Consider the following 10,984-nt stretch of genomic DNA (forward strand, 5'->3'; position numbering starts at 1 on the left):
TGGCTAATTGGATTAATTAATTGGAAAATTAAACATGACTATAAATATATATACTTATATATTTTTTTAAGTTTCTGTAATTTCCTGTAGAGTCTTTTATCAACTCCTACATTAGTCCAGGGAGGTGGGATCAGGGGAGAACTTGCTTGAACTCGTGTTCTGCGTGCCAATAATCACAATGTCCACAATTTGTCTGCATTTCAGTGTTGTGACCCATTTATTTTCCTAAACGGCTTGCTCACCGGGGGACAAGCATAAGTCCATTTCATTTCTTTTTTGGTTAAGATCCATTCATTTTTCTTGTCAAACCATTTAAACCATGACACGACTGACGTGTACCTGTGGCTGATTACCTGTATGCCGTCCCAGACAATGCTCCACCCAGTGCTCAAACATAAAACTGCAGATTAATTAACATGACCAATGCGGTATCTAAACAAAACAAAACAAAATAAAGTGCTGTAATGGCTCCAACATTTCCTAAAACAGCTGGGCACTGTATAGCAGCCATCGTCATTTCACAGGGGTAAATAGTGCATTTGTTGGGACTATTTTCAGCTGGGGAATGAAGTTGAAGTTGAAATGTCTTTATTGTCCCTAAGGGGCCCCATTTGGCCAATACATTAACATTAGCACAAAAAAACATAAAAACATAAATACACATGTACACTACACTTAAAAAGATGACAAATATATGCTATATAATGGGCAGAGATGGCAGATGACCCATAGTTTATTGAGAAACCCAACAGCTGATGGTGCAAATGATCTCAGGTGTCTGTTAGACCTGGCACGTTTTCGGGAGGTATACCTCCTTCCGGATGGTAGGAGGCAGAACTCAGAGTGGAGGAGGGGAGTGATGTTAGTCAAACCGTCCATTGCTCTCTGTGTGGCTCAGGCCTCTTACACAGACCTACAGCCGTTGAGGTCAGTGCCAATTATTTTCAGACATGTGAATACACATTTGGTGCCCTTAAAGTATTTTATTATTTCCAGCAGCGGAGCGAATATAAAAAAAAAAACTACAGTGACCTTGATGATTGGAAGAAATTAATTCCATCCCGATGTTCCTCTCCCGAGCAACAATTTCCAGCTCCTCCTGCGTTGAAATATCTGATCTCTCCAGCGTGTTTTGGGTATACACCGGCGTCTCCTAATGAATAGATTGCATCTCAAAAACTTGATTTTGTTTTCCAGTTATGAAAGCACTGTTTTGTTCATCATAGTATAAAACTGTATGTGCAACTTGATTGTTCTTTGCCACGTTTTTGAGCAAAGAGGCTACTGAATGTATTGAATAGCAAACGTATATATCTTCATCTTCATCCTGAATTTGGGATCGTTTGTCACACATGAGCAGTGTGTTTGTATCGGTTTGTACTATCTATGCAAGCAAGAAACAATTCATGAAAATAACTGTGAGGCAACGCACGAGGAGGAACTAAATTAATAATGAAGATACCACAACACAGATTTCTTCCCTTATCGTGCAGTATCATCCCCTCTCTCAGCCTTCACCTCGCTCACACACACACACACACACACACACACACACACAGCATCCAGAGTATGAAGCATCTCATTGGTAATTTCTATGCTTTGTTGTTTGTGCACAAGGGCAGGAATGCATTTTGTGTGTCCTTCAGCAGCTTGTGCCAGTTTCAGCACAAATGTGGCCCATGCATAGCTGTGAGGCTTCAGCGATAGCTGCAGGCGCTCTGATAGCTGCTGTGCACATACACATCAGCTAAGAGCAATTTAGAGACTGTTAATAAGAGCGGTGCAGAGTCCACAATAGAGGTGATTGTATTTCCTTTGAAACGCCGGTCCTGTGTGCTGCATATCGCTCTTGTGTGTGGCTGTAAATGCACTCATGCATTACAAGGGCTTGACCCAGATCACAGATAGACATAATAATGCATGACAGGTTGTCCTTTTGAAAGCCCTGTGTCCTTAAAGGCAGACTGGCCATTCACAGCCTCCGTGTCTGATACCCTCATGAATAAAGGAACAGTCTCCTACAAAAGTCTGAGTTTCCCTTTAAATTTCCCTGTATGTTTATCCAAATCTGAAAAACACATCCCCACTGTATGATATAATCACATATATAGTTAGGAACTGCTTGTCCCAACATTTCTTTACAGCTAATGTGTATGATGCTTTCTTTAAGTGAAATATTTTACATATTTATATTCATAAATATTTAACATGACACCATGTTTTACGGTGTATCAAATTTCCTACATATTAGCCTCCAAATTCAGAATATATTTGGTATCGATGGAAATAGGGCTGCACGACATGAGGAAAATATTGTGATTATTTTGACCGATATTGCAATTGCAATATGATTCACGAGAGAATGATCAATTTCTCATTTTAATGAAAAACAGTTAAAACAAATTAAACACATTTAAGAGATTATGGTGTGATTTTTGCAAAAGAACTGTACAACTTTAGTCTGTAGGATTTGATTTGTAGGCTCGGACGTATAGTACTTCATTCAGAACGGTTTGACACATCTTTTACCTTTAACAAATATTGCAATTTTTTAAATATTCCACTAGTCCATATTGCAATAAAATTGTACTTAATTGTGCAGCCCTAAATGGAAACTTAAACACCCCTACTGGAATTTAAAGTACACTTACATAGGTTTCACAGCAGAGTTCAATAAGTCATGTGAATACATCGTCAGATCGGGCACACATACAGTATTAATGAGTGAGACCTGCAGCTTTGACTTCATGTAAACGTCACATTCACAAAAAGCCCAGCCAAGATCTGATTCCAGTTACAAGAAGCTCCTAAATGACTCAGAGGATGTGCTCACATACCAGGATGTTAATTTAAGCACAGTTTCCATGGCATCTGTGGGCATATCCAGATTATATTTATTCATTATACATGGGGACGTGTGACATTAAAGATGCATACGAACAGCTTACCCCAAAGACGTTGAAGGCACTCCTCACCAAACAAAGACACTGTATTATTCAAACAATCTCATGTCGTAAAAGTGTACCACGCATTGCTCTGCTTTGAGTTATTCAGAGTTAATGAGGCTGAATTTAGCCACTGAGTGGTGTCATCTGAAGGCCATATAGGAGAGGTGGAAGTGACAGTTCATCCTGGTAGAACATTTACATTTCATAGTTCAATTTAACTAACTCTACCCCTGTGAATGGCAATCCAATAATCTGGCTGTTCTGGTGATCTTTAGTCGACAGGATTCTGTGCAGTTATTTATTATATGTATCAGGCCTGCGGGGCAGCTGATTCTAGAGGACGTCTCTGGAAGGTCCAGCTAACATTCTGGGCTGAGAACACTGCTTAAGTGAAAGCGTTCAAAAAGCAGCTCTGTGAAAAACACAAGCTGGCTTTCAGAGCTCAACACACACAGCAACTTCAAAAAAAAAAACTTCACCAATTTGACAACTAGGGCTGGGTACCAAATTCAATACTTTTTAGACTCAATGGCTTCTAAAGTATTGAGTATTCAAAACTGCGTCGTCATTCAATACCCAATTTCAGTACGTAAGGAGTAAATCTCATCAGCATCAGTGATCCAATGAGCATGCAGCTCATCCTACCGAGCTCTAACAAGGCTGGTGATTGGCTGTCTAACGTTACACGTCGCAGAGACATGTGGGAAAAACTCACGGCTCACGTAGTAGGAGCTGAAAAAGAAATAAAAGTAACTGTGCCGTAATGTTGTAATTTCTTTTTGTTTTATTAAACTGGTATTGAAAAAAAGTACCGTTGAGGAAACAGTAATGAAGTCACAGTATTGGTAATTGAAATTTTCTGGTGCAGCATCTAGATAAAACACGCTGCAAAGTGAGAAAACAAACAGTTGCAGTGGGTTCAGCTAAGAGTTCCAATGTGGTTTTGTGATAATTCAGTGCAAGACATAAGACATTATGAGTGATCGACAGCATGAAGGCTACAGGAAGCAGTCAACATGTTCTGTTCAAACACGCTGATACATTCACACGTACATTCATGATAGAGTCTGATATTCCAGTTGAATCTATGTGCTGGTTAGTATTCATCTCTCTCCGTAATCTAGTCTGTTAACGTTTCTCGCTGTCTCCTGAAGCGTTTAACCTTGTCAGAGATAGGCTGGGATCCATTAAGATTTTCTGAAAGGGTTGAGCATTACGGGCTCATTTAGAATGACTTCCATTTTTAATAAACTGCTCACAGCCCTGCAGATCAGATAGCGAGGAGGTGCACTTAACAATGCTGGAGAGATAGATATGCCTCATAATTTATATTACACAAAAGCTTAGGAAATCATACAAGTGCACCCTCCATGATTCCCCCCCTTTTTCATTTTCTTCTGCTCCTTCCTCCTCTTTGTGAAAGCTCTTTTCATGCCAGTTTGACATGTTCAACATGTGTATAAGCTGCCTCATCATCTTTTCAGGTTTGCCATGCTCAAAATCTGGTGGGATTTTTTATGTGCTTTTTTTTTTTTAACAGACTTGGATTATTTGTTTGTACGCGGCATCACCGCTGCCAACTGAACCTATAACAGTTTGAACAGGCTTGTTAAAGTGGATGTTACTGTCCTGTGGATACTACCACCGCTGATTTTACATTTTTACAACACGCATTACACTGGTATTTGTGTTGCCGCACAATCCTGCCTAAAGACGGACGGAGAAGTAATGATCACATCTCAACTGAACCAGAAGTGATGGGAAGAGAATAAAGTGGACAGGGTTAACAGACAGTGAGAGGGGTGATGGGTGCCAGAGGGCAGGGGGAGGTTAATGGAACTGGTGGAGTAAAAAGTGCAGGGAAAGCTGTTTTAAAAAAAAAAAGGTATGTGAATTGAAAACGCCTTTTTAGCTGCTGAATCAATACATAGTTTCAGTGTTCTGAGAACCTGTCGATTAGTGAAGGGTCTTTTACTACAGAGTGGTGAGGGCGGGGGCAAAGACAAATTTAAAGTAAAGATCTATCTATCTACTATGGGCTTCTTATGCATTCCCATTGTGTCGACATATTCTTAAGGCATCTCAAGTGCACTCTTTTTTTTCCCTTTCTCGGCCCAATTGCTACCTTGCCAGTCAATACAGCAAAAATAATATGCTGCTGGAGAAATAAATGTCTTCATCCTCTCCTTCATCTCCTGGGTCGACCTGCTTGATTAAGTAAAGGAGCTCTGTGTGCATGGCATGAGTCCGTTTTTTGACATCCATTCGCAGACGTTAGCTGCAGCAAAATTAAAGTTTTTGTGTAAATGCCACCGAGTCAATGGAGGACAAAGTTAAGAGGGAGGAAGGGCACGTACACTAAAAAGGATCATTCTTATACATCCACAAGTTTGTTGGTCAATTATGTTCTTTGGCAACGCAGCAAGCATGCTATGCTCTTTCAGCCACAACACAGAGAGAACAGATGATTTACTCATTAGCTGAAAAGAATTCATTCACACACCGCTGTTAATTTACAAACTGTCACTGCCAGGTGAAAACGTCATGCTGGTTGTTTTTAATTTCTAACTTTAATTAGAGGAAGCTGGAAAGGAACCTCTTCAACACAATGACATGAAAAAGTAAAAATGCACACCCATCTATTTCAAAACTTAGTCCCTGTCATTTTGGAGATCAACTGACAACAATTCAATTCAATTCAATTTAATTTATAGTATCAATTCATAACAAGAGTTATCTCGAGACACTTTACAGATAGAGTAGGTCTAGACCACACTCCAGAATTTACAAGGACCCAACAGTTCTAGTAGTCTCCTCCAGAGCAGGCAACAGTGCGACAACAGTATTTCAGACGCCTCTATAACGCCTATATTATTACACGTTTAGCAGTCCCTCTTGCTTTCTTGTTAAGGCATTCTTTTACCCTGCTAGAGCAACTACATACCCGGAAAACAAAGGCTTAAGTAGGGCAAAGGATGGATTTGGGGGACTTATATGAGAAAGTGAGAAAATGAGAATGGTCAAACTTGGTAGAGCAGAGGCCGAGAAATCTTAACTTAGTCAGTAGTATAGGTCAAGCTTCCAAAAGGGGATGGATCCTACAATTCCCAGAATGCTACTCAACTCACTGTCTGTTAAATGCGCTATTTTTTCAGTTTATAACACAGGGTTTCTGTTAAATATTTGAAGTCTCAAGACCAAATCAAGATAGCCCTGATGCCACCACTTATATTCCAATCTATTCCTTTCACCGGTATAATAGTGCTGTTCAGTTTCCATTTTATGACACAAGTCAGTAGTGTCTTGATGCCCATCGCCTCCCCGTGAAGCCTGTACACAGCCTGTATTTCTGTTGTCTATTGACATGTTTAATAGAGAAATTTAAGATCAAATCTGTACGTGTGGTCTGCTCTGATGGTGCTACCGGCGAGTATTTCCCCCTGTCGTGTGTGTGCTGCTTCTGTCTGAAAGAAGTATAATCCGTTCTTGGGTCACTTCCAAGCCGCACCAACTGTAATTGATGATTTTGAGCAAGTGTTCCATCCAGATCTGTCTTTGTCATGCTCAATATATTACATTTATTCTGTGCAAATCATCCACCCGGGGATTGATTTGATTAATGACACATTATATTCATGTTATCCATTGCTTCTCAATTGCTCACTGTGGCTCTCGCGCTGTCAGTGCCAAGCCCCCTACTGACCCCCGGTGGTGTGGAATTTATGATGCAGCGCTCAGGACCACGGACAGCGTCAGAGTTCATGGGGGAACTAATAGAGCATTGTGGGTCCTTGATGGACAACATTTTGTGACAAACCACAGATTTTAATAGCCTGTTAAATATTTCATTAAGTACCCTCATCAGTTAAAACACTTAGTGTACAGTTCTTTTTACATAAAGCTCACACTGGACAGCTGTGCAAGAGTAGCAACCCTCCCGTACACACTGCAGGCCTGTTTTACAGCCACATTACACTTCATTGCTTCATTAAAGCTGCAAGGTCTCACATTGCGAAGAATTGTAAAACATTACAAAATATTGTTGTCCACAACGCATCTCAAAGGTATTTTTTGGTAGACTGCAAAAACAGCCACTTTTATGTGTGTGTGTGTGTGTGTGTGTGTGTGTGTGTGGGGTGTGTGGTGTGTGTCTGTTATAATGCTTAAGATGACACTTTAATTCTACCTTCTAATTAATGTTTTATTCCTCACAAAATCCTTACAAGGACAACAGTCCATTGGCTTTCATTCTTGTTTTGTACGTAACGTTGTTTTGGACCCCAGGAAGAATAGCTGGTCGTCTAGGCGATCCTTATAATAAATAAAAGAATTAAAATATGAAAGTGTGAGTTTTATGAGCAAATATTTGCTTCCTCCTGCAGAGACAGAAGTCTTGCCCTTCACAAAGTGCAGCTGTTTGGAAGCGATGCGGTGCCAATAACAGCGGCCTTTGCCGCAGCACACAGTCTGTGGAATATGTGAAGCGAGGAGTTTGATTAGCCCAGAGGCTCAGCTGGGAATTCATCTGCAGCCAGCGATCAATGAGCGGGCTGCAAAGCATGCCAATCACTTTTATTGGTTTCTCCTTGCTTTTGTGTTATCGCATTTGTGATCACCACCAATATGATATCCCCCTTTTGTGGCTCGATGGCAATGCCGGACCGTGGGTCCACCACTTTGGTCCAGACTTGTTATAGCACAACAACTAATCCATGGATTCGGTTGCAATCTGGTGCAGATATTCATGGTGCTCAGAGGATGAACCCTAATGACTGGTAACTCCCTGACTTTTCATCCTGCACACATTCATGAACCTGTAAAACTCAAGACATTTCCATCAGCCTCAGCTATACTTCACGTTAAGTGCTAATTGGCCAATCTTAGCACCTAAGATGGTGAACCTAGTCAACGCTATACCTGCTAAAAACCAGCATGTTAGCATTGTCATTTTGGTTTTAATTTTTTATGTTACCATTTAGCTTAAGAAAAAAGAACTCCATCCAACACAAAAGGCCACAGAGGTGTTTCACTCAGCTTCCTCTGCTTCTCTTTCAGGCCACAAAGCCTTGCACGCTGTCTTCTCCAGGCTCCCGGCTTGGCGGTCCATGAGAAAGAGTGTAATATAGTGAGAAGGTGTAATTTAGTGTCTTGTCCCGTGTAATGAAGGTCTTGTATCGTTAGGTGTCCTTTCCTGTCCTGCCCTGATGTCGGCTGTGTCCCCGCGCCCTGTGCTGTTAATTGCCGTCTTGTCCCGAGCAATGTTTCAAACGTTCACGTGAGGGAAACAGAGCCTGTCTGATCCTGTCCCACTGACCGTCATGCATCGCATCATTTAGCTAGATGACTAATCTAAGCAAGTAATCCATCATTAGGCATTTTAACGGTATCCTACAATTGATTTGTATTGAGGGCAGGGACGCATTCATATCTTTTCACAGAAGAAAGCAAATGAGGAAAGGAACAGCTGACACAGGATGAGGTGAAAGGACAGATAAAGCAGGATGCAAAGGACACAGGACAGCACACAGCAGCCATCTAATGGTGCAGTCAACTCACTACACACAATGGGACGTTGTAGCTCCCTGCTACCAACAGAGAAACTAAGAAATAGAAGAAAAGGGTCATCTTTGGTACCACGTTCAGTGGAAAAACAAATGTACAAACACGCAGTAACATTAGCAGTACAGTGCAGTGTATGACAATCAGAAAGGATCATATACTGTATGATCACTTCCAAGCAGCAGCTCAAAAGATATTGAATTAGGGATTGTTTGACTGAAAAGAAACTATTGCACAGTGTTAGAAGAGGTTGAAATCCCTCCACTCACTCTCCGGTAACATACTTTTATAAACGTTATAAAGTACGTTACATTTGTATGTAACGCACGGTTACATAAAAAAAGGCTTATTTTTTCCAGTTAAAGATTTGGACAGTCACTAAGCTCAGAAATTTCAAGAACACCGAAATCAAGTTAGAGAAGAGAAATAAATAAGCTAGGAATAAAAGCCAGACATGGAAAGAGTAAAATATCGTACTCAAGTAGAATAACTTTAAAGAAACTTTACTTAAGAAGAAACTTGTGTAATAAATCCTAATTTAAAAGTAAAACGGGAAAGTATGATGATATATGATACTACTGTTAAATTATTATTATTTATTATTATTTTCTTACTAAAGTATTTGAGGCTACAAAGTGAATTGCATTTAATGTCAGCGTACCCACTAGTGGAACATCAGCAACATAACCCCTCTTGTCTGTACAACAATCCATTCCTTTTCAATAGACAGCACTTTGCAGCCTGTGCAAAGGCTACATCTGATTATCAGTTAGAAATACATAATTGCCTTCCTACAGAGCCTCTTAGTGTAGCCTTACTACAATTAACCAGAAAAAAAGACAACACTCAGACAGGCACAGCAGCAAGTGCAACAAGCTTATTAAGCTACATCAATTTAAAAATAATAATAATAATAATAAAACCCTTATAGGCTACTTCTTATATAATCAACAGCAGAATAAAACATCACCAAGGCAACAACACAGAGACGTGATGTGTGTAATGTAATGCAGCCAAAAATACACATAAAGCACAAGGAGCCTGAACATTTTACACACACACACACACACACATACGCACACGCACCGCTTAGCAAGGCAGTGGTTGTTGACATCTGTAGAGGGAGTTGAGGAAGTGTGTTTTTGTCCTCCTCTGGTGTCTGAACAGCATTCTGGGAGTCTACTCCTCAGTCTGCTTGGGTTCAGCTTCTCAGCTGGTTTATTCTCAAAGCAAGACACCAGTCCACTCAGCCTCTCTGTCCCGGGTAACCAGTCCTCTCGATCAGTCCCGTCTCTGCGGTCCCATCAGGGATTACCAGGGCTGTCCGAGTTCCCAGGTGACTGTTCCTGACTGGACGCTGCTGGAGGAACCACTGGGAGCAAACTCCTCCCATGTTCACCCAGTGTGCAACGAAGTTAGTCTTCGGGGGACTTTCTGGCTAAAAGGGTCCATTTTAACCCTAAACATGATCTTTTCCTGAACATAACCATGTTTGGGTGCGTTTGTTTTGGGTTACTTTGCATGCTCGCCAGGTGAATTAAATCGGCCATTAATTATAATTAAGGTAGATGCATTTTTTTTATTTTTTTTACTGTGACAAGGTACAATAAAGGTAACCAAAATCATACACAATATGGACTTGATTGCTTATTTTGCGAATAATATTTACCCCTTTTGTTTAAATGATAGCGCCCCCTCCGTGGTTAGGATTTAGCTAGGTGTAAAAAACACACCGCAGTGTCACCTTTCTGAAGCTGGAGCTGATTTCAGAGATCTTCAACAGGGGGTTCGCGGCCCCTAGGGGGTCCTCAGAGTCACTGGAGGGGACCCGCCACATTATTGTTTTAATACCCCCCCCACCCCCCAAAACTTGAAATGTTCAGAAATATACTTAATATGGATCCAACATTTCAAAAAAATCTGCCTATTTAAAAAAAAGAGAGAAAAAACCTCAACAACATTTAAGATACGCTTACATATGAAGCTCCTGATCCACCGTGCCTTCCGTATGTATATGTTTGACATTAACCCTTGTGTTGTCTACCTGTCAAAATTGAAAATCAACACTTTTGTTGACGCTTTTTGTCAATGTTTTTTACTTTTTCTTAAGTTTTTATTCCTTTTTTCATCACTTTTGACGCTTTTTTGAATCTTTGTCACTTTTCTTTTCACGTTTCCAACACTATGTAACACTAACTTTAGTTTTCCAGTTATTTTTGGAATTTATGGTCAATAAAACTAATTTATAGGAAATTATACCTAATGTTTGAGTTAGAAAAGCAGAAATTAGGAATTATTTAGACTAAAATTAAAGGAATGGATGTTGATGGATAATCACAAACTGGAATATGTCGACTTTTACTCAATACTATTTCAAAACCACTTCAATTTGTTTTTTTCAAATGCTATAAAATTGAATAAGAAAATTAATGAAAGTAGAAATTTGTACTTGCCAAAGAGTGTTGTGTGGAATCAAT

General features: G+C 40.1%; 1 long non-coding RNA gene across 1 annotated transcript in view; it reads left to right on the top strand.

Moving 5' to 3' along the window:
• Positions 1-3,960: 3,960 nt before the first annotated feature.
• Positions 3,961-10,984, top strand: part of LOC116699976 (uncharacterized) — an 8,553-nt gene continuing 1,529 nt past the window's right edge. Inside the window, exons 1-2 of the long non-coding RNA XR_004334542.1 lie at positions 3,961-3,971; positions 4,951-4,961. This is a non-coding gene — a long non-coding RNA (uncharacterized LOC116699976). The remainder of the gene's footprint in view (positions 3,972-4,950; positions 4,962-10,984) is intronic.

The sequence above is a fragment of the Etheostoma spectabile genome, chromosome 13 (genome assembly GCF_008692095.1).
Source record: "Etheostoma spectabile isolate EspeVRDwgs_2016 chromosome 13, UIUC_Espe_1.0, whole genome shotgun sequence".
NCBI lineage: Eukaryota > Metazoa > Chordata > Actinopteri > Perciformes > Percidae > Etheostoma > Etheostoma spectabile.